The sequence below is a fragment of the Camellia sinensis genome, chromosome 8 (genome assembly GCF_055761805.1).
Source record: "Camellia sinensis isolate YWXY chromosome 8, ASM5576180v1, whole genome shotgun sequence".
NCBI classification, from domain to species: Eukaryota; Viridiplantae; Streptophyta; class Magnoliopsida; order Ericales; family Theaceae; genus Camellia; species Camellia sinensis.
This window is the reverse complement of record NC_138968.1, coordinates 180,787,081-180,814,288: the sequence shown is the minus strand read 5'-3', so window position 1 is coordinate 180,814,288 and position 27,208 is coordinate 180,787,081. Positions and strand designations below refer to the sequence as shown.

The window sequence follows — 27,208 nt, the reverse complement described above, 5'->3', positions numbered from 1 at the left end:
TTTCCCACTGTTTAATGCGGATGTGAGATAGAATTTTGTAGGTCCAATCATAATATGGGAACTATAGTGAAATGAATGCTAAAATTTGAATTTCATTAACTATATAAAAAGGGTTAAATATATTGTCTTTCAAAAAAATTGATAAAGGAGATTATATATAGGGGATCTGGTCAAAACTCTATCATAATAAAATTTTAATGTATTAAGGACAAGTACAAAAAAAAAATTCTTGAAAAGTTCAACACGTACTACTATTACCAAAATATATTTAGTGAGCAATTTAATATTTAAAATTTTAAAATAATATAACTTTTAATCTAGACGTTGATTTTTAATAAAATTAGTATTTTTAGAATTTTTTTCATCAAGATCTATCAGATAAGATCTATGTTAATTATGAAATTCTTACAAAATAAAATAAAAAAATGTTGTCGAAATTGACGGAAACAGTAACATGTTACTCTAATTTACAATCACATTTTACTGTTATAAAAAATAAAGTACATACTAGATGAACCAACCAAAAATACACACACAATATTTTTAAACTTGTATAAAATAAAATAAAAGTATTTCTCGTCCAAAGAGTTCTGTAAAAGATATATATGCATGGGTAATATTGTCTAAGAAAAAAAAAGAAATTTTACTTTATCCTTACTCAATTATGAGTCTCCTCCTTAGGGAGTTTATGAAGCAAAATAAATTAAGTTGTACTTTTCACCAAATAATGGTCCAACAGAAGGATTTTGCCTAAATTTTCCTTAAATGTACTTTCAGTCCTTAAAGTATGTTATTATTATTTGTTTTATTTTTTATCTCTGAAATTTTAATTATGTTAATTTGGTTCTTACGATTTTTTTTTTCACTCCATATTTTGACATAATTCAAGGCTCGCAGGAAAATATAATGCCTTAGTGCAGAAAATTTCCCTTTGGTCTAAAAAAAATAATAAAACATAAAGATTTTCGGTCATGATTTTTTTAAAATGAAATAATTTTACTGTATTTTTTATCATAACAAAACACATTATAACAAAATATCCGATACAACAATTTAGAGTCTAAAATTTAAGTAAAGAGTTTTGCTAGAGTTACAAACTAAACTATCAACTATTTTACCAACAGGTGAGTAGTTGGTAAATAATTATTAATTTAGATTGTATTTCTATCTATTTCCTTAAATAAAATGATATTAAATTCACATCCCTTCAAACTATGCTAAATTACTGCAACAAGACTATTGCAGATAGATCAATTTAGAGAATCTTAATCTGTTAAAAAAGTGGACAAGTTTGGAATTTTCAACGATAGCGAAAAACTTGTAGTATTGATGTCCTAATAGACAATGCAACATGCATGACACCAACAGGTTGAGAGCAGTAATATGCTAAATAGGGGAAGTAGATATGGCAACTTTTACTATGAATTAGGTTGGAGAAACACTGATTTATGAAACAATACAGAGACCACCTTTGCATGCATGGCCCCAAATGTCTTTTTTGTGTTTGCCAGAAATGAGGTTACCTTATCCTGCGCTTGCCGACACATATACACCGAGGCAGAGACCTACGTTGTTCACCAACACCCCAACATTGAGATAATATTGTCCAAGAGACCTGCAAGTTCTGTGGTTCTTGTACACCATCTTCTACTCATTTGTGCTGGGGATTCGGTACTTTGATAATCAGAGGCATATATACTTACTTTTATTATTATTATTAATAAGTCCCAATTTTTGTTTTTTTGGTCATTTGTCACACATCAAAAAATTAAAAAAATCAACTTATTTCCTAATAAGACAAAAGACCATAAAGTAAAAAAAAAAAAGAAAAAGAAAAGAAAGAAAAGAAAAGAAGATCTACACAAAAAATCCTAAGATTTGAATTTAAACCCTAATCTTTTCATTGTTTTCAATTGACAGAAAAATGGTATTTTAATAATTAAACTCAATATTAGTGTGCATAAATATCTAAAATAGACTTTTTTGTTGAGATTAATGAATGTCGTCGTTATATTTTAATTAATAAAAATAGACAAAAGTGACTTCGAATGAAAACAAATTGAAAGATTATTATTTAAATTGACAAATTGCTGATTTATTTTGTTACAATGATCAAATCTTGAAATTTTTTTTAAGTCCCCCCCACCCCCAACCCCACCCCCCAAAAAAAAATAAAAAATAAAAATAAAAACTTATTTTTATGTTTAAAGAATTTTTTTTTTAAATATATATTTTTAATATTTTGGAATCATCTAGGTTAGACTAATCTAAAAGGAAGAAAAAAATTGGCTCAAACTTAATAAAAATTACCGAAGAAAAAAATTAGACAAAAAAAATCCTTACAAAAACGAACTTCAAAATATAAATTACTAAAAAACCAAAGACTTAACAAGATTAACAAATAACATGATTTATTTTAACAATTATAAAAGCCAAAAGATTATAAGTTTGCTAAACAAACTCTAATCTTTCTTTAGTGACATGAAATGAACCAAACCTATGCATATCCTGCAGATTAGGTAATCCTCAAGAGAGAAAAAAAAGGTCATATGTGTAGAGGTGACCAATCTAGAGGCAGGCTCAAATTTCAACATTAAATCGGGGAAGCAATCATCTTTTGTCCATTGTAAGTTTTAAGAGGACAACTATATATCACTCGTTTTTGTCATCGTTTTATATCATCAGAATATTTGATAATATTTTATCGATTTTCATTATATTTTTTATAATTATGTTTAAATAGGAAAATCATGAGTATCTAGTAGATAGTGATAAAAAAAAAAATTGATTATAGCATTTCTCAAATGGTATATGAAATTGGACGCTCAAATGCTCATCATCTTTTTGATTTAAAGATTTTTATTTTTTCATTTTTCCAACTCGAAGGAAATAGAAAAAGAAACGGGGAGTTGTTCGTGAAAGACATTTGTCTCTCCCATAAACAGCACCAAGCATGTCTGGAATCAGAAGTGCTCTTAGTTGAGTCAATAGTTCATCATTGACCACTATTCTTCCTCTTCATCAACCCTTAATTATGTTGGGTATATCTCTTTATTGGAGTTTGAGATCCAATTGATTTGTTAAAAAAATTTCAATTTAGTTTGGTTTAGGTATAATATATTTTATATATTATATTTAATTTGTGAAGACCCAATTCAATTTGGATACAACTAGGGTTTCGATAGAAAAACTCATTAATCAACAATATATATATATTGTTTATGTTTGCTCCTATGTAGTGTGAAACGGCAACAGCTAATTGATCATCTTTTAAGTGGATTGGTGCTTTCTTTTGTTTATTTGTGATTATTTGAAATTCACCTAAGGGTGATTTTGTGAGACTATTCGTGTTTCGTTTGTAATCGTTTGGAAACTTATTTGGTTGATAGTGGAATCGGATTTCGATCCCGTGGACACGTACCTCACATTGAGGGAATCGGGTAAAATTCTTGTATTGCTTTTGATTTAATTTTTTCGCATTAATTTTTATTCTTATTGATTGATTTACTTGTGGGGAGTCACATATTTTTCCTAACAAATTAGAGTAAAAGCATATGATGGAAAGTGAAGTCAGAGAAAAATTAATTTCTAGTTTGTACTTGGTTAAGATTAAATTTTGTGAGAAAATTATAACGAGTGATAAATTTCAAAGACATTTATTATTTTATTTTATTTTATTTTATTTTTTTGAAAGAAACTAAAATTTCAATCCTGATGTTGTACAAAAAGTTTAAGAAGAAAAACTTTGAAACCTATTTGCTGGTGACTCCAACCCCCCTGAGGGCAATATAAGCCACAATCCTGTAACCTAGGAGTATTATACCAAGAGCAAACACTGACAAGCCATATCGATCGAGTCCCACAAGCTTAATTGAAGGAAAATCCCCAACCAAACAAGTCCCATTCTTAGCAGAACAAGGGTATGTGTCACTGGCCTTGTATTGTGACCCCAACAAGAGCATGTATGTGTACTGACTGATAGATATGTACTTAATCCATGCTATGAATTTAGGGACATGTTGTACATAGAACCCCCCGGCTAAGTGGAACGATAGCATGATGACCCCTCCAAGTGTGGAAGCCGATTTTTGATCCATTATTAGGGCACCAAGTGCGAGTCCTAGTCCTTGAGAGACTAGGACACTATATAGGAGAACAAACAAGGTTTCGCAGAAGTTTACTGCAGTGGGTTTGAGCCCTGCCATCCAATAGGTTATGGTTAGGAAGGCAGTGGGAAGGACGAGCTCCATTGGCAGGTCACCAACTGTCCTTGCCATGAAATAAGACGAGAGCCTGTACATGCCAGAGGATCTTTCCTTTGCTAGCATCTTGTGTTCTTGTGGGAACATGAAAATGGCTTCAAAGAGAGAGTAGAAGCTCCAAAATTCTGAAGTGAAGAAGAGAAGCCCTATCTGCATGATCAAAGCCAAACAAGATTTCGATTAATTTGGTGAAAAAAATAATAGGTGATAGGCTTTGGTTTAATAACTATCAAGAATTGATAAGTTTCATTCCCATCTCAAATTTAGATCTGTTGCTGTGTGAGTGATTTTCTGATCACACTGCCCGCCTAGTAATCAGCTGGAAAAGCACTGGCAGAATAGATGGCCTCTAGCTAACCTGCAACAGAAAGAGAAGTCTCCGGCGGTGGTTCAACCACCCGGGGGCACTCCGACGATCAAGTCAGTATATCTCTCAAAGATAATCAAGTGCTAAACTTACTGCTCAAAGCATAAATTGCGTACCTTAGACCCACGGGGGTGCTTCTCTTTTATAGCCAACTCAATCCTGATCCCACTAGAAGCCTGACTTCTATGGACTCCCATTTAGTGCTTACTTTGGATTTCACAAGAGATAAAGATAAACTCTCTAAGAACTTTATCCTTATCTTAGCAAAGTTCCCTCTTTACTCTAGGACTCTTGTCCTTTATCCATTTATCTCGGATTCCGATATCTTCGGAGATAACCTCGGCCTCGCCGAGATAACCTCGGCGTCACAACCATGACACGTGGCACCTCGCCTGACACGCCGGTGTCACCTTACCATGTGTTGGTATTCAGAAAATACATCCCCACAACTGCCCCCTAGGTTCTATTGCCTCGGCATTCTGAGGTGATGGAACCTATATCTGTATTTTCTTCCAGTAAATCGGCTTAAAATTTGACAGCCGAAATCATTCATTTCAGGCCGACATGATTTTTCTAAAAAAAATTGAGATTTTTAAGGACCTTCTCACGCGCATGAGCTGTCATGCACTTCAACCCAACCGTTTTAGCTATGCGTTTCCCTCTTACTGGTCCATACATGTGACGCGCCTGTTAGCCGCCTCTTTCTTCATATGCGCCGTCTGACGCCCTCGTTCTTCTAGGTGTATTGATTGCTTCTGCCGCCGTTTCTGTTTAATCAAAAAAAATTTCCCTTTTTTCCGTCTCTTCACTTTTTCATTCGAATCTCCTGCTATCTCTCTCTAGCTTTCGAAACCCTCCATTGCTCAAGCTTCCAAAGCTCTGCAACCTTCTCCGTTCATCCCTTCCGGCGAAATTTCCACCGGTCTTCTGCTCTTGCAGCCGTCGTAGGACATCGGCAAATCCCTTTTCGGTTTCTCTTTTTCTGGTAAGCTACTGTTCTTTTCGTTTTCAATTCCCTGATGTTTCTTCTTCTTCTTTTTTTGCTGTCGCCATTACTGTACTGTTTCAAGCTTTTTTTAATTCATAAATCGTACATCTGAATGCATTCATCCATGATCTTGCCTTTGCCCACATTTTGAACACACGCACTGTTTCGCCACTTCTTTGCACTTTTGCCACTGTTCTTGGCCATATACTCTTGTATTTTTTATGTTCTTGATAGCCCATCTCAGTTCTTGTTTCTGAAACTTCGTTTTTGTTTTCTGTTTTTTGCATCTTTTCTAGATTCTTGCTTTCAATCCGTGTTTCCATAGATTTAGGTCTGGGATTTGTCTGTAGAACCCATAACTTAAGAAAAAACTGAAACCTGCACCTACCTTATTGTTTGCCGAGGTCCCAATAATCTTTCAAAAACATCTTCTGAGACCCACTTTCTAAGATTAAGCCGATATCATGGGTATGTGGAAACATAGGGTAAACACCCCCTCCAAACTAGAATACTTTAGACAGGAGTTTGAGATCCCAGCCGACGTCCATTTGAAGTTGGCTGGGGATGATGACTCCATCATGCCTACTGCCGACTCCATGTCTTTCCCCGTAGTCGTCTTTATCGAGTGTGGACTTCGGCTTCCACTAAACATTCTGTTTCGTGAGGTCCTCCATTACTATAAGTTGAACCCTATGCAACTGGCCATCAATTCTTACCGAATGATCAATGGTATTATAGCCCTAGCTAAACAGGAAAACGCTAGGATCACCCTTGCCGACATCCAATATTGCTATACCATGTGTGGCCTTAACTTGAAAGAAAAAAGCTACATTTATTACCTTAAGTCGAGGTTCACAGTATTCAAAATTGTAGTCGACCTCCCAGACTCCAATAAGGGAGCTGGTGGCGATTATTTCATTACCTCGGGGAACTGGGAGTTCGCCCCAGATAAAGACCTCCACTCTTCCCTCTCCCACGATCAGTCTTTATAGAGGGTAATGGTAAGAGCCCTGCATTCATACTTGTTTTACTTTTAAAGTCTTGTATGCTTTATCTGTTTCCTAATGTCTGCTTTGTCTTTACTTTTGCAGTTCTTCCTCGGCCGCCAAAAAACTTTCGCCAATCCTTTATTCCTAGCAAGGATTTAAGGAAATTACTGGACCTGTCAGTTCAGAAGCGAAAGGCACCCCTGCTTCTCAACTTCATCCCAACATACAAATCAGCTCTCCCCGACGTCCCCAGGAAAAAGAAGAAGAAGAGCTTATCTCCTCCTTCTGCTACAACTCTTCCAGTTGTATCAACATCACGAGTAGACCAAGGATCAACCTCTGATCCAGCAGAACAGCCGTCGACCTCGGCTCCATACCTCATTCCACCGTCCCAAAGAAAGCGTCGCCGACGTCTTGTTCTTACAGCCGAGATGGGTCGCGCAAAGCCAGTTGCTAAAGATCTCCTAGCCAACATTCCATCATCCATTGACGAACAACCAACACAAACCCAACCTCCAGCAAAACCAAAAAGAATTAAGAAAGCTCAACCGAAGGCGAAAGTGACTCAGGTTGAGATTGAGGATACTTTGCCAGCCCCAAAACTGGCTCCAAGTCAGAAAACTGCCTCTGTCCCTTCGAAGAGGTCTGCCGAAGTACCTCCTTCTGAATCCTCTAAATCAAAAAGGCCAAGGTCATCTGCAACGACTTCGGGGTCAAAGAAACCAGATGGCCCTTAGGCCCCCGAAATCACCCTAGAGGATAAGCCCGTAATGGCAAGTGACAGCGCCGACGATATCAATGTCGGCGTTGCACTCAGTACCGCTCTACTTCTCCCAGGTGACTTGGAGCGGAATGCCCAGTATAACGAGTATGAGAACTATGCCTTAATGTTACAGTACTCTGTTCAGGTAAACGTTTTCTACTTGGTAAAATTTTCTCTCTCTTTATTTCACACTTTGAATATTCTTTAATAGCTCTGTTTTCTTTCAAGCCATCCAGCATGCCCACTCTTTCTCAATGCAGTCTTTTGAGAACAGGGAGAGGCTTGCCGAGATAAAGAGGGAGGTCTCCAGCCTCCAAAAGACCAACAAAGGCTTCCAGTCAAAAATGAAGAAGCTGGAAGACCAAGCTGAGGAAGCCATCAAGGCTTAGACCGAAGCCGAAGAAAAGGCTGAGGCTGCTGAGGCCATTAGGAAGGTGGCCGAATCACAAAGGAGAGAGGCTGAGGAAAAAATGGCCCAAGTTGAAAAAGAGCTTCAGGAGGCCCTGGCCACCAAAGAAGCTGAAATCAAAGGCGCTAACGAAAAGGCGTACTCACAGGGTATGGCCGACGTTACTGAGGCCTATGAAAAACAAGTGAAGGAGGCATGCAACAAGGGTTTCATCCTTGGTTGGATGTCCCTTCTTAAAAAGCTTAATGTTCCTGATGACTCTCCATTGCGGAAGGTCGACACCATTCCCTTGCCATTTCCTCCAGCCCCAACTCCAAGTGAAGATGTCGGTGAATCTGATGCTGAGGATGAGGTCTAGGAGGAAGAGGACGAGGCTTTGATTAGAAAATCAAAAGATGCTGATGGGGCCAAGTCCCCTCTTTAGAATAAGCAAGTCCTAGACTTGACTTATGATGAAGAAGGCGATGAGGTTGTCCAAGAAGCTGTTCCCGACATCGCACCAGCTGACATCCCTTCTGAGGTCAAGACTGTTGAAGAAACTCTCGGCAAGTTCTTCTTCTTTGTACTTTTGTTTCCAACCGACGATGTACCTTGGCAAGTTCTTGTCTTTGGTCTCACTTTAACTTGTAAATTGCTACAAATTTCAACAAGTGAAGATAATTATCTTGGCTTAACTTCAACTTGTAAATTGCTACAAATTTCAACAAGTGAAGATAAACAATTATCTCGGCTTAACTTCAACTTGTAAATTGCTACAAATTTCAACAAGCGTTAAGCATTACTTTTCGGTTTAACCAATTTGTAAATTGCTACAAATTTCAACAAGCGTTAAACAATACTTTTCGGTTTAACCAACTTGTAAATTGTCCATAAATTTCAACAAGTGTTAAACAATAATCTCGGCTTAACTTTAACTTGTAAATTGTCCACAAATTTTAACAAGTGTTAAGCAATACTTTTCGATTTAACTTAACTTGTAAATTGTCCACAAATTTCAACAAGTGTTAAGTAATAATGTTCGGTTTAACCAACTTGTAAATTGTCCACAAATTTCAACAAGTGTTAAACAATGATCTCGGCTTAACTTAAATTGTAAATTGTTCACAAATTTCAACAAGTGTTAAGCAATACTTTTCGGTTTAACCAACTTGTAAATTGTCCAACAATTTCAACAAGTGTTAAGTAATAATTTTCGGTTTAACCAACTTGTAAATTGTCCACAAATTTCAACAAGTGTTAAACAATGATCTCGGCTTAACTTAACTTGTAACTTGTCCACAAATTTCAACAAGTGTTAAGCAATATTTTTCGGTTTAACCAACTTGTAAATTGTCCATAAATTTCAACAAGTGTTAAGCAATACTTTTCGGTTTAACCAACTTGTAAATTGTCTACAAATTTCAACAAGTGTTAAACAATGATCTCCTCTTAACTTAACTTGTAAATTGTCTACAAATTTCAACAAGTGTTAAGTAATAATTTTCGGTTTAACCAACTTGTAAATTGTCCACAAATTTCAATAAGTGTTAAGCAATAATTTTCGGTTTAACCAACTTGTAAATTGTCTACAAATTTCAACAAGTATTAAACAATGATCTCAGCTTAACTTAACTTGTAAATTGTCTACAAATTTCAACAAGTGTTAAGTAATAATTTTCGGTTTAACCAACTTGTAAATTGTCCACAAATTTCAACAAGTGTTAAACAATGATCTCGGCTTAACTTAACTTGTAAATTGTCCACAAATTTCAACAAGTGTTAAGCAATACTTTTCTCTTCCCTCTGCCCCCTAATGTGAGCCTGAGTTTCACTTGGGTTCGCATTATACATGTATTCCAGAGACAATGTCAAGTATCTTGAAAACAAAATTGAATCTTTATTTATTTATTTCGGCAAATGGCCAAGGAACAAAGGAATTCTAATGATAGAAAAATTTCAAATTACAGGTGTTCCAAGATCTTGGCAATTCTTTGCCCTCTTTATCTTCAAGCCGGTATGCCACATTTCCCAGTACCGAGATGATCTTGTAGGGTCCTTCCCAATTTGGGCCAGGCTTGCCCTCTCTGGGATTGTTCTTGTTGTCGACAACTTTCCTTAGGATGAGGTCACCACTCTGAAATTTTCTTGGATTGACCTTCTTGTTGTATGTTCTGACAAGCTGTTGTTGGTATGCTGCAAGCTGAACTGCAGCCTTCTTCCTTCGTTCTTCCAGAAGATCTAGCTCTCGGGCTAAGAGAACATCATTAGTTTCGTTTTCTACCCCTTGGGTTCTGATTCCAGGGATGCCGATCTCTAGTGAAATGACTGCTTCTGTGTCATAAGCCATGGCAAAAGGGGTTTTCCCAGTTGATCTTCTCGGCGTAGTCTGATATGCCTAGAGTACATTGGGCAGTTTGTCTACCCATATCCCTTTTGCTGCCTGCAGACTCTTCTTTATTCCATCCAATATTACTTTGTTGGATGCCTCTACTTGCTCATTGCTTTGCGGAAAACTTGGTGTTGAGAAGTAGTTCTTGATCTTGAATTTTGCATAAAAGTTCTTCATCCCTATCCTGGACGAGGATTTTCTTTGGTGCCTCTTCGCTCTTCTCGGCTGGCTCCTTGCCGACGTCTTCTAGGACTTCCACGTCCCCTTCTTCAATTTCTGCCTTCTCTGGCTCTTGAACGCTGCAAGTAGACTTTATTGCTGCCATGGAGCAACTTTTTCCTGCAGCTGATCACCCATGACTTCTTCTATCCCATGCTCTGTTGGGAATCGCAATAGTTGATGTAATGTTGAGGGAACTGCCCCCATTGCATGCAACCATGGCCTTCCCAAGATGATGTTGTATGGCGAAGGTGTGTCAATCACCATGAATTCTGTCCTGATCTTCTTAGTGCCAGCTTGTACTTCCAAGCTTGTTGTGCCCAGTAGCCACATCGGCGTTCCATTGAAGCCGACCATCGGGCTATTGGATTGCTCCAAGTCATCAGGATGAAGGCCCAGCTCTTTGTAATATCTAATATATATGATGTCGCAAGAGCTGCCTTGATCAATCAGGATGCGTTTCACTTGGCACTCCCCAACCTGGAGGGATACTACCAAGGCATCATTATGCGGGTGCTCGACCATCTCTAGGTCGGTTTTAGTGAAGGTTATCATCGGTCCTTAGTACTGCTTTGCCCGATGTATTTTCTCTCTGACTTGATAGACATGTTGTAGGTGTTTTACCTTCTGGGTTTCTCCTCGGATTTCGTTTTCGTTGACCTTTGAGTGGATTACGTTGATTACCCGAGGTCCTCCTGCCTGTGGCTGTTGTGCTGGGGGAGGTGGGGCTGCTGGTGCTTGAGGCAATCTCGCCTGTTCTTCCCTTGTTCTGGCTTCATCAACAAGGTCTCTCAGATGTCCTTGTCTTACCAGGTCTTCCAAATATGTTTTTAGGGCTCTACAACCCTGAGTCGTATGTCTATCTGCATTGTGGTAGGCACAATGCCTACCAATGTTTCTTCCCATGAACTCTCCTGGAGTCTTTTCTGGCGTTCTGAAATAGGGCTGGTTTCGAATTTGATCCAGGACTTTGGGAATTGGGATCCGGAACACGGTTGTTACTGCTTGTGTGGCCCTTAGTTCTTCCTCTTGCCTGCTCGTTCCATTGTTACCTCGGTCTCGCTTCGGCGAGCCGTTCCCTTTCTCTTGTTTTATCTACCTATTCGTCAATGTGTCTTCTTCGGCTCTGGCATACTTCTCGATTCTTGCCATGAGCTCTTCTATGCTTTTTGGCAAAGTTTTTGCCAAAGATTTTCGTAGCGGACAATTGTCTTTTAGGCCATTCTTGAATGACACGACTGCTACTTCTTGATTACATTCTGGTATTTGGTTGAATACCTCATAGTATCTTTTTGCATAGGCCCTAAGGCCTTCATCCTTACTGATCCTTAAGGCCATCAATGCGTCCATCCTTAATGGCTGTAGCTTATTTGTCATGAACCGGGCCACAAACATCTCAGCCAGGCCTTCCCAAGTCTTCACGCTTCCCTTTGGTAGTTTATGAAACCAATCTGATGCAATCTCCTCGAAGGATGAGGGGAATACTTTGCAGAGCAACGGCTCGTTCCCATTATATAATGCCATTGAGTTCAAATATAGTCCGACGTGGAAGTTGGGGTCTGACTTGCCGTCGTATATTTGAAACCTCGGCATACTAAATCTCTTTGGTGCCTCGAACCTGCCCAATTCCACCGAGAATGGTGTCCTCGGCTTATCTGGGGATGTTACCTCGGCTTCGGCATTCTGCTGCTTTCTCTTGAGGTAATCTCTTAAGTCTTCATTGCTCCGCCCAGGAGCTTGGCTATCTTTCGACTTTAGGCTCTTCGGTATACTACTCTCGACCTCATGGTGAGCCCTTTTCGACCATTCTCCATGAGTTGTGTCGAAGTACAGTGCCTGCCCCTGAACATGCCGATGTCCTCTAGGGTCTGCCTCCTTTGCGTATTGCGTCCTTCGTGATTCTTCTCTTCTTGGCTCCCTTCGTCCGACCTCCCTGGAAGGTCGGTGAGAATGTTTTTCGCTTCCGTTGTGCTGGGGGGCTTCTGGAATCGCTTTCTGCCCTTGCTTCTGGGCATTGGCTGCTGGCATCGGCGTGTCCTGCAGTGGGTATGGTGGCTGCATGACGTTATTTTGCATCATAAAGTTGACGATCGATTGCAGGTTTGCGAACTTGTTTGCCATCTCTTTCACCTCTTCGTCCCTCCGCATGCATCTATTCTTCCATACCTGAAGGTCATCTTCATTGTAGTAGCCACTTTGATCTGGTTCGTTAGTCTGGCCGACGTCCTTTACGCCGGTATTCTAGTCACGAGTTTCTGCGTTGTATTCGTCTCCTATGACATCAAGGTCAATGGGTCTCCCACTCCCAGCAGGAGTGTCGCCCTCAATGTTTTCCTTCTGTCCGTTACTGGCCATCTATTCTTCTAAGTTTCCACAGACGGCGCCAAATTGTGTGAGTGATTTTCTGATCACACTGCCCGCCTAGTAATCAGCTGGAAAAGCACTGGCAGAATAGATAGCCTCTAGCTAACCTGCAACAGAAAGAGAAGTCTCCGGCGGTGGTTCAACCACCCGGGGTCACTCTGACGATCAAGTCAGTATATCTCTCAAAGATAATCAAGTGCTAAACTTACTGCTCAAAGCATAAATTGCGTACCTTAGACCTACACGGGTGCCTCTCTTTTATAGCCAACTCAATCCTGATCCCACTAGAAGCCTGACTTTTATGGACTCCCATTCAGTGCTTACTTTGGATTTCACAAGAGATAAAGATAAACTCCCTAAGAGCTTTATCCTTATCTTAGTAAAGTTCTCTCTTTACTCTAGGACTCTTGCCCTTTATCCATTTATCTCGGATTCCGATATCTTTGGAGATAACCTCGGCGTCACAACCATAACACATGACACCTCGACGTCACCTTGCCATGTGTTGGTATTCCGAAAATACATCCCCATAGTTGCCAAAACAACTGAAATGAAGTTTTTTGTCTGTTATGGCAAGGGTGAAGGTGAGAAAACCTGATTCGGTTATACACCTATGTCTATGTGCAACGAATGACAAATGAGTTTCACTATAAATGTAGAGATTACAATGAGAGGCTCTCTCTTTCCCAACCTTTTTACAAAAACTCATAAGATCTTCACAAACATACAATCTCAAAATAACCCAACATATACAAGATCCATACATAGCATATAAATAAAGGGTCAAATGAGAGAAAACTTCGCCATATGCCCATTAATCAAATCATATCGGATCGTGCGGATCGTCAATGGGTGATAAACATCATCTAAGTCGAATTTGAGACACCCGCAACATTGTCCATATAATAGTAGACTATCTTAAGAGTATTTTCAAGTCCAACTTGCAATTTTTAGTAATACCTATGTATTATATATTAATTTCTTAAAGCTTGAGAGGACTTAGTGAAGTAGATGGGGCGAATTGAATTTTTTCTCCAGCTTTCAAAAACAATGAAGTGGTGTATCAAGAAAAGTGGGAATGGACATTGTTCAGTGGTGGTCAATGTACCATAGATACTATCAATCCTCTCTATGTATAATTTTTGTCTGCAACATCTATAGAGAACAAGAAAGCAAATAATGGGTGTACCTGATCTTGTAAGTGAGATATATCGGATTGCCACCATAGTAGCCCTGCAAGGAAAGAAACCACCAAGACCTGTCCGATTTTGAGAAAAGAGAGCGCCTGATGCTTCCTTTCTTTCACACCTCTTCTAAGCAACACTGAAAATTGTTGCCACCAAGTGGTGTTCCACCTCTCAAACTGCTTGTCTTGTAATCCTCCTCCTCCGTGATGGTGGCCAGTTTCATGGGTTTCTGACTGCAATTTGTCGGCGATGTTGGTCTTAAAAGCAGAAACCAGAGTCTGCTTAACCGCATTTTGATCCTCCCTGGAACTATCAGATGAAATACCTACAAAAATTGTATTTTTTCTTTATAACGTTGATTTCATTTTTCTCTGTGGTTTGCCCTTCTCATCAATAATCCGTTGGCTTTGTCATAAATTATAGCAAACATGATTTTCTCCCATTAAAGAAACAGAGTAATAAGCCCACCAAAAATAGTAGTATTGTACTTAAGAGGTTGCAAACCGGCAAGTTTGGCTCGGTTTGGGTGGATCACAAGAAGTTCTGCATTAAAATAATTCAGTCCAAACCCACCCATTAATAAACAGGTTTGGTAGAATTGGGTATCAGTTTGACAGATCAACTCGTTCAATCCTTCATTAAACTTTTTTTTCTCCCCCAAATAGCAATGGTGGTATTGTGGTGCAGATAATTCCTTACTTTGTGATTAGATTTATCGAAGTAAGTACTTATATTCGACCCATATAAGTCAAATTTTAAATGGATTCACAAGATGCAGCTAATTTCCATTTGTATATTGGGGTTAAATTTGTTAGCTCTAATTGTAACCCATATTATAGGGAGCTTTTTTGATAAGTTGTCATTTTAAGACTTTATTCCGTTTAATTCATATTCGTTTGATTATTTTATTAGATCTTATTTGAGATAAGAAGACCAAAACACCACAATCTCTGCTGTCCCCTATTAATGTTGATATTTAATATTAATTGTCATATATTTAATGTCGACTGTCATTATATTCATATTAATTTGAAATGAATTTTTGTCATTGTGTCGTCGATTACATGATGTGAATATTCACATCATGTAATAGAAATGAATATTCACATCGTTATATGATGTGAATATTCATACTAAAACACACGAATGTGAACATTCACATCACTACATTAAATGAAAGAGAATGTTCACATGTTGTGAACGTTTACATCAATACATGTTGTAAATAAGAATATGTTGTCAATTAAAATATAATATGTTGTGAACGTTCACATCACTATATTAAATTAGAGAGAATTTTTCGAAAAGGTGTTATGAATGTTCACATCAAATGAGAGAGAATGTTCACATTATTTTTAATGTATTGTCAATTAACAATAAGAACGTTCACATATTGTGAAAGTTCAAATCACTACATTAGATGTAGGGGTGAGCATGGTTCGGATTGGACCGGATTGGGGTAAAACTAGGACCAATCCGTTATCTACGGTTCCTGAAAAATTGGAACCAATCCAATCCGTTTAAATCATGGAACCAATCCGAACCAATCCATTTAAATACGGATTGGATCGGTTTAGAACCACGGATTCACATAATTAAATAACAAAAAAATATATATAACACTTTAATTTCATAAAAATATAAACATAGCGCTATATAAGTTCCACAATAGCAACATCTATTTCTATAATAGCGACATACTGTGCTAGAATTTAAACAACCATAAGAAAACTGGTTTCACCATAAGTATTTAGACTATTACAAATTAAAACTAAAAACTAACAAACAAAAGTAATAAAAGAAGATATTATACGGTTTTAGGTTTGAGTTTAGATTTTATATAGAATAAGAGAAGATACTATGGGGGAGGATGTATAATAAAAATATATACTATTTGTATACGGTCCGGATCGGTTCCAATCCAGAACCGTGGTGTTCAATCCAGAACCAATCCGTGTATTACGGATTTTTAATTTTTCAATCCGGAACCGAACCACGGATTCAAAAAACCAATCCAAACCTATCGGATTGGACTGGACTGGATCGGATTACGGATTTCACGGATTCCTTGCTCAGCCCTAATTAGATGAGAGCAAATGTTCAGAAATGTGTTGTAAACGTTTACATCAGATAAGAAAGAATGTTCGCATTATTTTTAATGTGTTGTCAATTAAAAATATATTCACATTATATAATAATATAAAATAATAACACTAATGTTATTTAATTTGTGTATGAAATTTCTTATGCCTTGGTCCTTTTCCTTTTCTCTCATTCTCCCAACAGTAAATATCAATATTAAATATAAGGGCACAAGAGTCTAAGAAAATATGTAAATCAAGATAAAAGACTTTATGAAATAAAAATTTAAATACATGAAATTAAGTGGGTTACAAAATTCCTTAATGGTCTTCTTGGCTTAGAACACTTCTAAATAGAATTTATCAATAAAAATCCCCATATTATATCTCCCTCATTTAATAACCATTTAATAACCAATTTATTCAACATAAGAGGTAACTAAAATATCTTACTCTTCACAATCCCAACCATATAACAAATCCTAATCTTTAAAAAAAATAAAATAAAATATTTGCACCGTTGCAAAAGATATAATTGAGTTATTGTGCACGTACCAGTTGCAAGATCTAGCAGAAAATCAGAAGGTTTCATGGCAACCGAAGGGCCGTATCCAATGGAGGAGAAATAATCCATCGCTTCAACTCCCTTCCCAAAATACAACGGATTACCTTCCGACAACAACAAGACCTTATGAAACATGTAAAACAGCCTACTTGAAGGCTGGTGAATTGTCATCACTATCGTTCTCCCTCCATTTGCCAATCCCGACAACGTTGACACAATCCGCTGAGCTGTTGTTGAATCAAGCCCTGATGTAGGCTCATCCAAATACAACAAACTCGGATTAATAAGCATTTCATGCCCAATACTAACTCTTTTTCGCTCTGCCCCGGAGACTCCCCTTAGAAATGGACCTCCAATGATGCAATTCTTGCACCTAGTCAATCCAAGTTGACTTATAACAGCCTCAGCATGACCCATTTTTTCCAATTTTGTGAAATTATTAGGTAGGCGAAGAAGAGCAGCGAACACTAGCGTTTCAGTCACGGTCAAATGAGGGTACAGGACATCATCCTGTGTGACAAATCCGGTATTTCGCTTCATTATGTTGGAAAAGGGTTCTTCGTTGTAAGTTATAGTCCCGGTGAGTTGGCCCCTAAGCCGGCCTCCCAATGCAGTTAGAAGAGTTGTTTTGCCACTGCCTGATGGGCCTAACATGGCTAACATTTCACCAGGGAGTACTATACCAGTGATTCCCTTTAGGATAATTTTTTCTTCTTATTTTGAGTTGTTTAGCTTCCCTCCTTTTTTGGGTCTAATCTTGTAAACAACATCCTCAAACTGTACAATTTATGCAACTACCAATTTAGTAGGAATTGGGATCACTGTTGTGCCTCATTTTGTGGTGTATTATGGATTTATTTTTATAATCTGAACCGTTCATGTTGTAAGGTTTGTTGAGTGCTTTATGCTTACCAAAAATCATATTAATCGGATATCAATAACTATATGATTGATAATCAAAAAAATAAACAAGAAGTTTTTCTTTTGAAAAATAGTATAAAAATATGTAATTCGATCATATAGTTATTGATATCCGATTAATATGATTTTTGGTTGGTTTGAAGTACTCAACAAATCATACAAAATGAACGGTTCAGATAATAAAAATAAGCTCATAATACATTTCAAAATAAGGCACAACAGTCACTACTGTCCCAAGTCCAGTTTGGTACATGTACACTCATAAAAAGCATTAATGAATGTATATGGTGATAATGCCAAGGTAACATTATTCGAACTAAAAAATCTTATAAACCTTTTGTACTCATAAATTTGGCTTGCAGTAATACAACTTTATTTCAAAAAAATTATATATATATATATAATACTTTTAACAGTACAAATCCTAAAAGAAAAAATAAATATATTTAAGTAAATATAAATTTTTGACAAAAACCCTAGCAGAATGGAGCAGGGCGGGGAGTTACAACCCAAATGTCAAATGCAAACTATTTTCCTGGATGTATTATGTAAATTTCAAAAGCTTTAATCTCTGAAAACAATTTGTTACTGTTAGGTCCCTGTGTTGTCAAATCCGGAGACAAAATCTTGTGTTAATTCAAAACTATGTTTTTCTGTTTTTGTACTGTCCGCTCGAGCGGAGACTCTTGAGCTCGAGCGTAGATTAGCAGGTCACAGTAGTTTGACAGGGCAAGCACAGTAGTTTGACAGGGCAAGCACAGATACTGGTGGATGTGATTTTACGCTCGAGCGGAAACTCCTACGCTCGAGCGCATCTCTGTTTCTTCGTATGCAGTTTTTGTTCAGTACGCTCGAGCGGGCTATGTTGAGCTCGAGCGGAGATCGCGATTCAGATTCCTATTTAAAGCTGCGAACGTTGTTTTGTTTGGGGACGTTTTCCTAGATCTGATCAAAACAAACTAGGGTTGTGTTTAAAGTCTTCTTGGGAGATTTTTGAGAGTTTTCCTTGATGTTCTTAAGAGAGTTCTGAACTTATGCATTGAGATTCATACATCAAGGAGGTTGCTTCTTAAGTTTCAAGTGAGTTCTCTTCGGTGGATTCCGAAGATCAAAGCGTAGGATCCAAAAGGCGTTTGAGTCTATGCAGTCGTTAATTCGACAAGTGAAGTTGTGGTGTGGAATCAACTTCAGAATCAATTCCGTGACGAAGGTGTGGTGAAAAGAGTTACAGAAGATTCAGAGACAAATTGACTAGTGTTGGGTGATTTGTATGATTTCTTTGTAATCTTTTTGTTCTTCAGTAGTGGATTGATAGTGGCGGTTCGCCCGTGGTTTTTGATTACAATTGAAGGCTCTTCAATTGTGGTTTTTTCCACGTAAAAAATCGTTTGTGTCAATTTATTGTTTATTCTCAAAAACAAACAAACTAAAATCACTCTCGTAAGTGTTTGATGATTTTAGGTTGAGTGTTTTGATTTATTGGGATTTGGAATAAGTTAATCTTAATCTAATCATAAATCACATAGGATTTTCAATTGGTATCAGAGCAGGTCACTCTTTGTTTTTTTTAAAAAACTATAGGAGTGTGATTTTGTGTGATTAGTATCATGGATTCTATTCGTGAAGGTAACTCCACTCATAGACCCCCATTACTTGACGGTACAAACTATTCTTATTGGAAAGCTCGTATGAGAGCATTTTTAAAATCCATCGATGAGAAAGTTTGGCACTCCGTAATCTTTGGGTGGAGTGAACCTACAATCACCGTTGATGGAATTGATATTCCTAAACCCCTTGATAAATGGGACACAATCGATTACCAGAATTCGAGTTGGAACAGCAAAGCACTAAACTCCCTCTTCTGCTCTGTCACACCTGAAGAATTCCGTCGAATTTGCACGTGTGAAATAGCAAAAGAGGCGTGGGATATTCTTGAAACGATTCACGAAGGTACCACCTCTGTTAAAAGGGCAAAACTTCAACGTCTCACGTCCGCCTTTGAAACCCTTTTTATGCGCGACGATGAGACGTTCGATGAATTTTATGCAAAACTCAGTGATATCGTGAATTCCTGTTTCACTCTCGGTGAAAAAATCCCGGAAGCAAAAGTTGTTGGAAAAATTTTGAGGTCCCTTCCCGAGAGGTTCCAACCAAAGGTGACAGCCATTGAGGAGGCTCAGAATGTTGATACCCTCAAGCTCGATCAATTGGTTGGAAATTTGCAGACTTATGAAGCCCACCAAATTTCTAAGAAAAAGCAAAAAGAAAATATGGCTTTCACGAGTGCTCATGAGACTGCAAAACCTCCGGAGACTGAATTTGATTTAGAGTCTGAGATGACGGCTATGCTTACAAAACAGTTTAAAATTTTTTTGAAAAAGAAGCCGAATTTCAGAGCCCCTACTTCAAAAGATAAGAGTAATGACAAACCCAAAACTGTTCCACCAAAATTTGCTCAAACTACTGAAAAAAAGATTGTAAGGGGACCAGGGGTCAAGTGTTATGAGTGTCAAGGGTTTGGCCACATTGCCCTTGAATGTCCTTCGAAAAAGAATCGAAAGAAAGTCTACACTGTAACTTGGGATGATGAAAGCGGGTCGGAGCAAGAACCCGAAGAACCTGAATCTGGAGAAGACGGGGATAGTGCTTTTATGGCTTTTTGGTCCACTTTCACTCAAACTCTTCCAAAGCCAGCGGAGTTAGCTCGTGGTCAGAACTTGCATCATGCTCCTACTTTTGATGGGAGTAACTACCTGTTTTGGAAAATCAGAATGAGGGCTTTTCTGAGAGCCTTTGATCCAGAAGGCTGGCAGGCCATTGAAGAAGATACAGAAAGTGTTGACAGTCCGAGCAATCTGAGAGCCCTTAGTACTATTCGTAGAGCAATTTCTGCTGAAGAACAGCAACGGGTTGTTCGTTGCACAAAGGCTAAAGAGGCATGGGAAATTTTGAGCCAATTCCATGAAAGAGGAAACTCACATTCATCACCATCCAGCGACTTTTCAGTTTTAGTTGCAAGATTGGAGGAGGCAAAGGAGAATGAAGAGCAAAAAGAGGATGATGAAACATCTGAGGATAATGAGGAGATCAATGGCGATGAACTACAACAAGCCTACGAAAAGCTGTACGAGGAATCCTTGAATTTGTCCAAACTCAACGACAAACTCTCTCTCAAGCTCAAGACATGTGAGAGTGAGAATGTCAGGCTGAAAGGAGAACTTGTAGCAGCAAAGCAGAATATCGTCAAGATCTCGAGTGACAGGCAAGACTTATGTGGAAAATTACTATCCTCTGAAACTGAAAGGAATGAACTTCTGAAGGTGTATTCCACATATGAAGAAAAACTTGAAAGTCTTGAGCTGTCACAAGCCAGATTGGAAGAGATAATCTGTCAAAAGGATGAAGAGCTTCGGGTTGCTAGAGCCACTATTGCCATGTGGAACAAAGGTTCAAAATCTTTAGAAGACATCCTCGGGTCTCAACAAATGGGTTGCGACAAAAGCGGGTTAGGCTATGGTGCAACAGCACACAAGGGACAGGCCTCTACTTCACATGACAAGAAGACTCAAGCAAAGGGAAAATTGAAGGTAGACCAGGCTGATCTCTCTCTCCGTCTACCGAAAGCTGGTAAAATCAACAAAAAGGAGGTAAAACCGGTTTTTATTTGTCATCACTGTGGTAGGTATGGCCACATTCGTCCTTACTGTTTTGAACTTTTTGGTAAGGTGTCTAAAAAGGGTAGAAATTCTAATACTTTTTGGGTTAGGAGACAACCTTACATGTCTAGGCTGAACACCAAGACTAAAAAGATTTGGATTAGAAAAGAGGATTTGACTTGTTTTGTTGCTCACACTGCTCTAAAAGCACGTGATTCACACATGTGGTATCTTGATAGTGGGTGTTCTCGTCATATGTCAGGTAACAAATCCTACTTCACCTCCCTTGAAAAATATGAAGGAGGAATTGTTACCTTTGGAGATGGCGGCACTTCGAGAGTCATTGGTAAGGGCTCTATAAGTGTTGCTGGTCTTCCCAAGCTAGATAATGTTCTACTAGTTGATGGTCTTAAAGCTAATCTTTTAAGCATTAGTCAAATGTGTGATTCCCATCATGAAGTATTGTTTTCTAAAAATAAATGTGAAATTTTGGATAAAAAAGGAAATACTGTCTTACATGGGGTTCGCACATCTGATAACTGCTATGGGATTGTTACAACTAATGATCTCACTTGCCACTCTGCCATCATTAGTAACATTGATTTGTGGCATCAAAGATTAGGTCACATGAATTTCAATGACCTAACTAAGATAGCCAACAAAGAGCTTGTGAGGGGAATACCTAAACTAGGTAAGAATTTGAGCCATGTGTGTGGACCATGTCAGCTTGGCAAGCAAACCCGTGCTCCTCATAAAAAGGTGAACAGCTTTACAACCAAACGTCCTCTTGAATTAGTTCACATTGATTTAATGGGTCCTACTCGCACTGAAAGCATCGGAGGTAAAAGATACATTTTTTTAACTGTTGATGATTTTACTCGATTTTCGTGGGTAAATTTTTTAAGGGAAAAATCTGATACGTTTGATGCTTTCCAGGCCTTAGTCCCTAAAATCCAAAATGAACAGGGTGTTTCCATTGGGCGTATCATAAGAATCCGAACCGATCATGGTCGTGAATTTGAAAATAGTTCGTTTTCGGATTTTTGTGATATGCATGGAATCAAGCATGAATTTTCTGCCCCTATTACTCCACAACAAAATGGAGTTGTCGAGAGAAAGAACAGGGTTGTTCAAGAAATGGCTAGGGTCATGCTCCTTAGTAAGAAACTTCCTCCTAAGTTTTGGGCTGAAGCCTTAAATACTGCTGTGTATGTCATAAATCACGTATATTTAAGGCCCGGCACTTTACAAACTCCATATGAATTGTGGAAGGGTTTGAAACCTAATGTAAAATACTTCAAAACTTTTGGGAGTAAGTGTTACATTTTCAAAGATAGAGAGCCTTTGGGCAAATTTGACTCCCGAAGTGATGAAGGTATTTTTCTAGGGTATTCAACCACCAGTAGGGCATTTAGAGTCTATAACCTGCGAACTTCATCCTTAATGGAATCTATCAATGTGGTTATAGATGACACAGGTGCACCTACTCCAGCAACAAATGAGGATGATAATGATGAGTCGCCAATCTTGGATACGGAATCACAAAATCAAGGAAAAGGTGCGGACCCATCACAAGAAATGGTTACAGAACCATCTTCACAGGTAAGGTCAAGTCCAAAGAGTGCTCCAAGGGACATCACTCCTATTGCCCCTGTCACTGCGAGTCCTGAGCTTAAACCATCAGCTAGGGTGAAACTAAATCATCCAGCTCAACAGGTAATTGGAAGTGTCTCGGATCGAATGAAAACCCGAAGACAGATTCGGGATGAGGTATCACATATGTGTTATGTTTCTTTAATTGAACCTAAAAATTTTAAAGAGGCCCTGCTAGATGATAGTTGGGTCAATGCTATGCATGAAGAATTAGGTCAATTTGAACGTAACAAGGTTTGGACTCTAGTTCCCAGACCTAGAGACATGAATGTGATAGGTACCAAGTGGATCTTTAAAAATAAATCTGATGAGAATGGTACGGTTGTTAGGAACAAAGCTAGGTTGGTTGCTCAAGGCTACACACAAGTAGAGGGTGTTGACTATGATGAGACGTTTGCCCCAGTTGCACGTCTCGAATCTATTCGTATTTTGCTTGGTGTTGCATGTTTTCTTGGCTTTAAATTGTTTCAAATGGATGTGAAAAGTGCCTTTTTGAATGGGTACTTGAGAGAAGAGGCATATGTTGAGCAACCAAAAGGGTTTGAGGACCCTAAATGTCCAAATCATGTCTACAAGTTAGACAAGGCTTTGTATGGGTTGAAACAAGCCCCTCGAGCTTGGTATGATAGACTTACTACATTTCTTCTTGACAATGATTTTCAAAGGGGTAGTGTGGATAAGACCTTGTTTGTGAAACATACTAAGTCTCATATTCTTGTTGCTCAGATTTATGTTGATGATATTGTGTTTGGATCCACTGCTGAACATCTTGTGAAATATTTTTCGGATTGTATGACACATGAGTTTGAGATGAGCATGATGGGAGAGTTGTCTTATTTTTTGGGTCTTCAGATTAAACAGTCTCCTTCAGGTATATTTGTGTCTCAGTCTAAGTATGCGAAAAATCTTGTGTCTAAGTTTGGTCTTGAGTCTTCCAAGCATGCACGCACTCCAATGAGCACCAGTCTTCACCTCTCCAAAGACTCCTCTGGTATTGATGTTGATCTTACCCTTTATAGGAGTATGATAGGGAGTCTTTTGTATCTCACAGCCAGTCGTCCTGATATTTCTTTCAGTGTCGGTGTTTGTGCTCGTTACCAAGCCAGTCCTAAAGAGTCTCACATTCTTGCGGTAAAACGCATCATCAAGTATGTTAATGGGACTTTGGGGTATGGGGTTTGGTTCTCCACTGACACTACAGCCGAAATTACTGGTTTTTCTGATGCCGACTGGGCAGGGTGTGCTGATGATAGGAAAAGTACATCCGGGGGGTGTTTTTACTTTGGGAATAACCTGGTTTCTTGGCATAGTAAAAAGCAGAATGCCATCTCTCTTTCCACTGCTGAGGCTGAGTACATTGCTACAGGGAGTTGTTGTGCTCAAATGTTGTGGATGAAGCAAATGCTTCATGATTATGGGATAGAACAGAACACTCTTACTCTTTTCTGTGATAACACAAGTGCCATAAACATTTCAAAAAATCCTGTCCAACACTCTCGCACCAAACACATTGACATTCGTCATCATTTTATTCGAGAGTTAGTGGAAGAGGGCCTTGTTGTTATTGAGCATATTCCCACTGAGCATCAAAAAGCTGATATTTTTACAAAACCCCTTGATCTTCTTCGGTTTGAGTTCCTTAGAAAGACCTTGGGTGTCATGCTCGATCACTAGAGTGTTACTTGTTTCTTGAGTAGGTGTAAATGTTTGTGCCTTATGAATGCTTGGATGTGATAATCTCATTATCATTGATATCTGTTTACTTGCATCCAATTTTTTTTACCCTACTCATGATGCTTACAAGATCTCATTGTTCATTGGTCATAGCTCATTTTGAATGCCCATGCTCATTAACCTCATGATCTCATTCTGTACACATCCTTGAGATTAATTGTTGCAGGGGTTTCCGCACATGTGATCAAAGTTCTCTATGGACCTCTAACAGTGTTTCTTGTACTTTCACTGTGGAATTGACCGATACTAGTATATCATGGGTGATGTTGAGTCTCTTAACCATCTACCATCTGTTTTCACTTCCACAGTTTCTCCCTCAGTTCCTTGAAGTCCGAGCATTAGGAAAAGGCTACCTCAGAGGCACCAACCAGGCCATCCTTTATGATTTCATTCTTCTCTGGTTTGGTTTCCATACTCTTGAGAGTGAAAGCCACCAGTGAGTGCACAAAAAAAAAAAAAAAAAAAGGATTCTTTGACTGAGGGGGAGCCTCCGCTTTTACTCAACAAATACCCCGTGATTCCTAGTGGTTTGACTTTTCACTTTATTGTTGAGTTACTCATGATGGAGGTCCAGCCATCCGATCACTACTAGGATTAACTCTAGCTCAGTGACCTCTCATGGATTGCACACACACACTTTATCATATGAGCTCTCATATTGGATTTTGAGTTGTACATTCTCATGTAGCTTATGATCATTAATTATATTTTTTCTGCTATGCTCATGATTTCCAGTGTCGTTTTTTTTTTAAAATAAAAAAGGTGCAAGTTCACACGATTCATGAATTGTGGATTATTTCATCTTAGTATTCATTTGGCTCAGTCTGATCATCTATTTTTGTTTCAGGTCTCACCTCTTGATTTTGAGTATTGGATTGTTTTTACAAAAAAAAAAAAAAAAAAAAATGTTTGTTTTGTTTTGTTTTGTTCCGCTCGAGCGGAATGTTTTACGCTCGAGCGTGTTTTTCACTCTTGCAGCAGTTTGTTCGTGTTTTGGCAGTTCTGAGAGATGGTTTTTTGAGCTCGAGCGGCCTTTTGCACGCTCGAGCGGGAGTCTGCTTGCAGTATTGTACGCTCGAGCGGTACTTAGTACGCTCGAGCGGACCTGTTTCATACTTAACTCCCTCTCTTGACTCTTCGAGGTATTTTTTCTCTTCCTGTTTCATTCTCTCGATCTAGGGTTTGTCGTGTGGCTGCATTGTGGAAGATTTTTCCTCCCATTCATCATCCTACCCACTGATTTGCTCTTTGTGTCTTCTTCGGTATGTCTGCTCCTGCCCCAAAACGCCGAAAGGCCACCGTTTCTCGCCCTACCTATAACCTTGAGAGGTTTCAGTCGGCCTCTCAATCCAAGTCATTCCATAAATCTTTTGTGACTCGAACCGTTCATTTAGAACGTAATGTTCAACCCGATACTTTTGAGTCCATCAAAATTCGTCCATTGTTCGACCCTCTAGGTGGTGACCATGTTTTATTATTTTCGGGGCGTCAGAATCTCGATTGGGTTCGAGAATTCTACTGTAATATGGAGGGTATTCGGGATTATGAGCCATCTTTCACCACTTGGGTTAGGTCCAAATCCATTTCTGTCACCCCTGCTTTGATTCGCCAACTTCTACAGATTGAGCAAGTTTTTCCTCAACACTATCCGTTTCCTGTACCTGATCGTCCTACTTGTGACTTTGATGAGGTGTCTTTGGAACTTTGTGGTGTTGCCCGTCATTGGCCTAAAGGCGGTTTGATTAAACAGTTTGAACTTCTTCCGGAGTTCAGACTGCTTAATTTGATTGTCTGCGCCAACATCATTGTCACCACACATTCTTCCGAGGTCAAACAAGACCAAGGATTCATTTTGTCTTGTATTGCCAATCACCGCTCTATTGATCTCGCCTCTCTTATTATCACCAAGATGATCAGTGCTCATGGCCATTCCAAGCTTGGCCTTCCTTACGGTTGCTTGATCAACCGACTTTTGTCTGACCTTGGGGCTCCTATCCTCGATGATGATGAGTTTGCCTCTCCCTCTCGCCCTTTCACAAAGAAAACTGTCTCACAGAGTCGGGCTCATGTTAAGGGGGAGTCCTCTCGGGCTGATCCTTCTGCAGGTACCACTGCTGGCCTTGCTGAGGAGGCTGAATATGATGCTGCTGTCGTTGGGGGTGCGGAGGATCCTACTCCATCTGTTCCACCTAGCTCGTTTCCTGATCAGCTTCGGCATTTTGAGGCGGCTATGACCCGGCGGTTAGCCTTTCTCGATGCGCGTTTTGATGCCTTTGATGGTCGTCTTGGTCAGCTGGAGCAGACTGCTGCGCATACTACTTCGCAGCTGGATCACATCATTTCCTTACTGACGCTTCAGCCACCCCCTCCTCCGTCTGGTGCTTGATTTGTTGCTTTCTTCATTCCCGGTCAAAAAGGGGGAGAGTTTGGTTCCTGCTGGATTGGACATGGTATAGTTTGGTTTGATATTTTGTTGATGGTACATGGATATTGTTGGTACACTTTGTTTTGTTTTGTCTTTTGGTTATGACACATGGATATTTTGATATTTTGTTCCGTTGGTTCTGTTGAATGGATACATTTTGCTATATTCTTATACAGTTCCACAAGTTTTGGTTTTTCTGGTATGTTGCTAGTTTTTTCACAGGTGAATGGTGGATGATGAATTGGATTGATGGATTG

General features: G+C 38.8%; 1 pseudogene; it reads right to left on the bottom strand.

The window, feature by feature from the left end:
- Positions 1-3,752: 3,752 nt before the first annotated feature.
- Positions 3,753-25,640, bottom strand: LOC114280365 (ABC transporter G family member 9-like; annotated as a pseudogene).
- Positions 25,641-27,208: the final 1,568 nt, after the last annotated feature.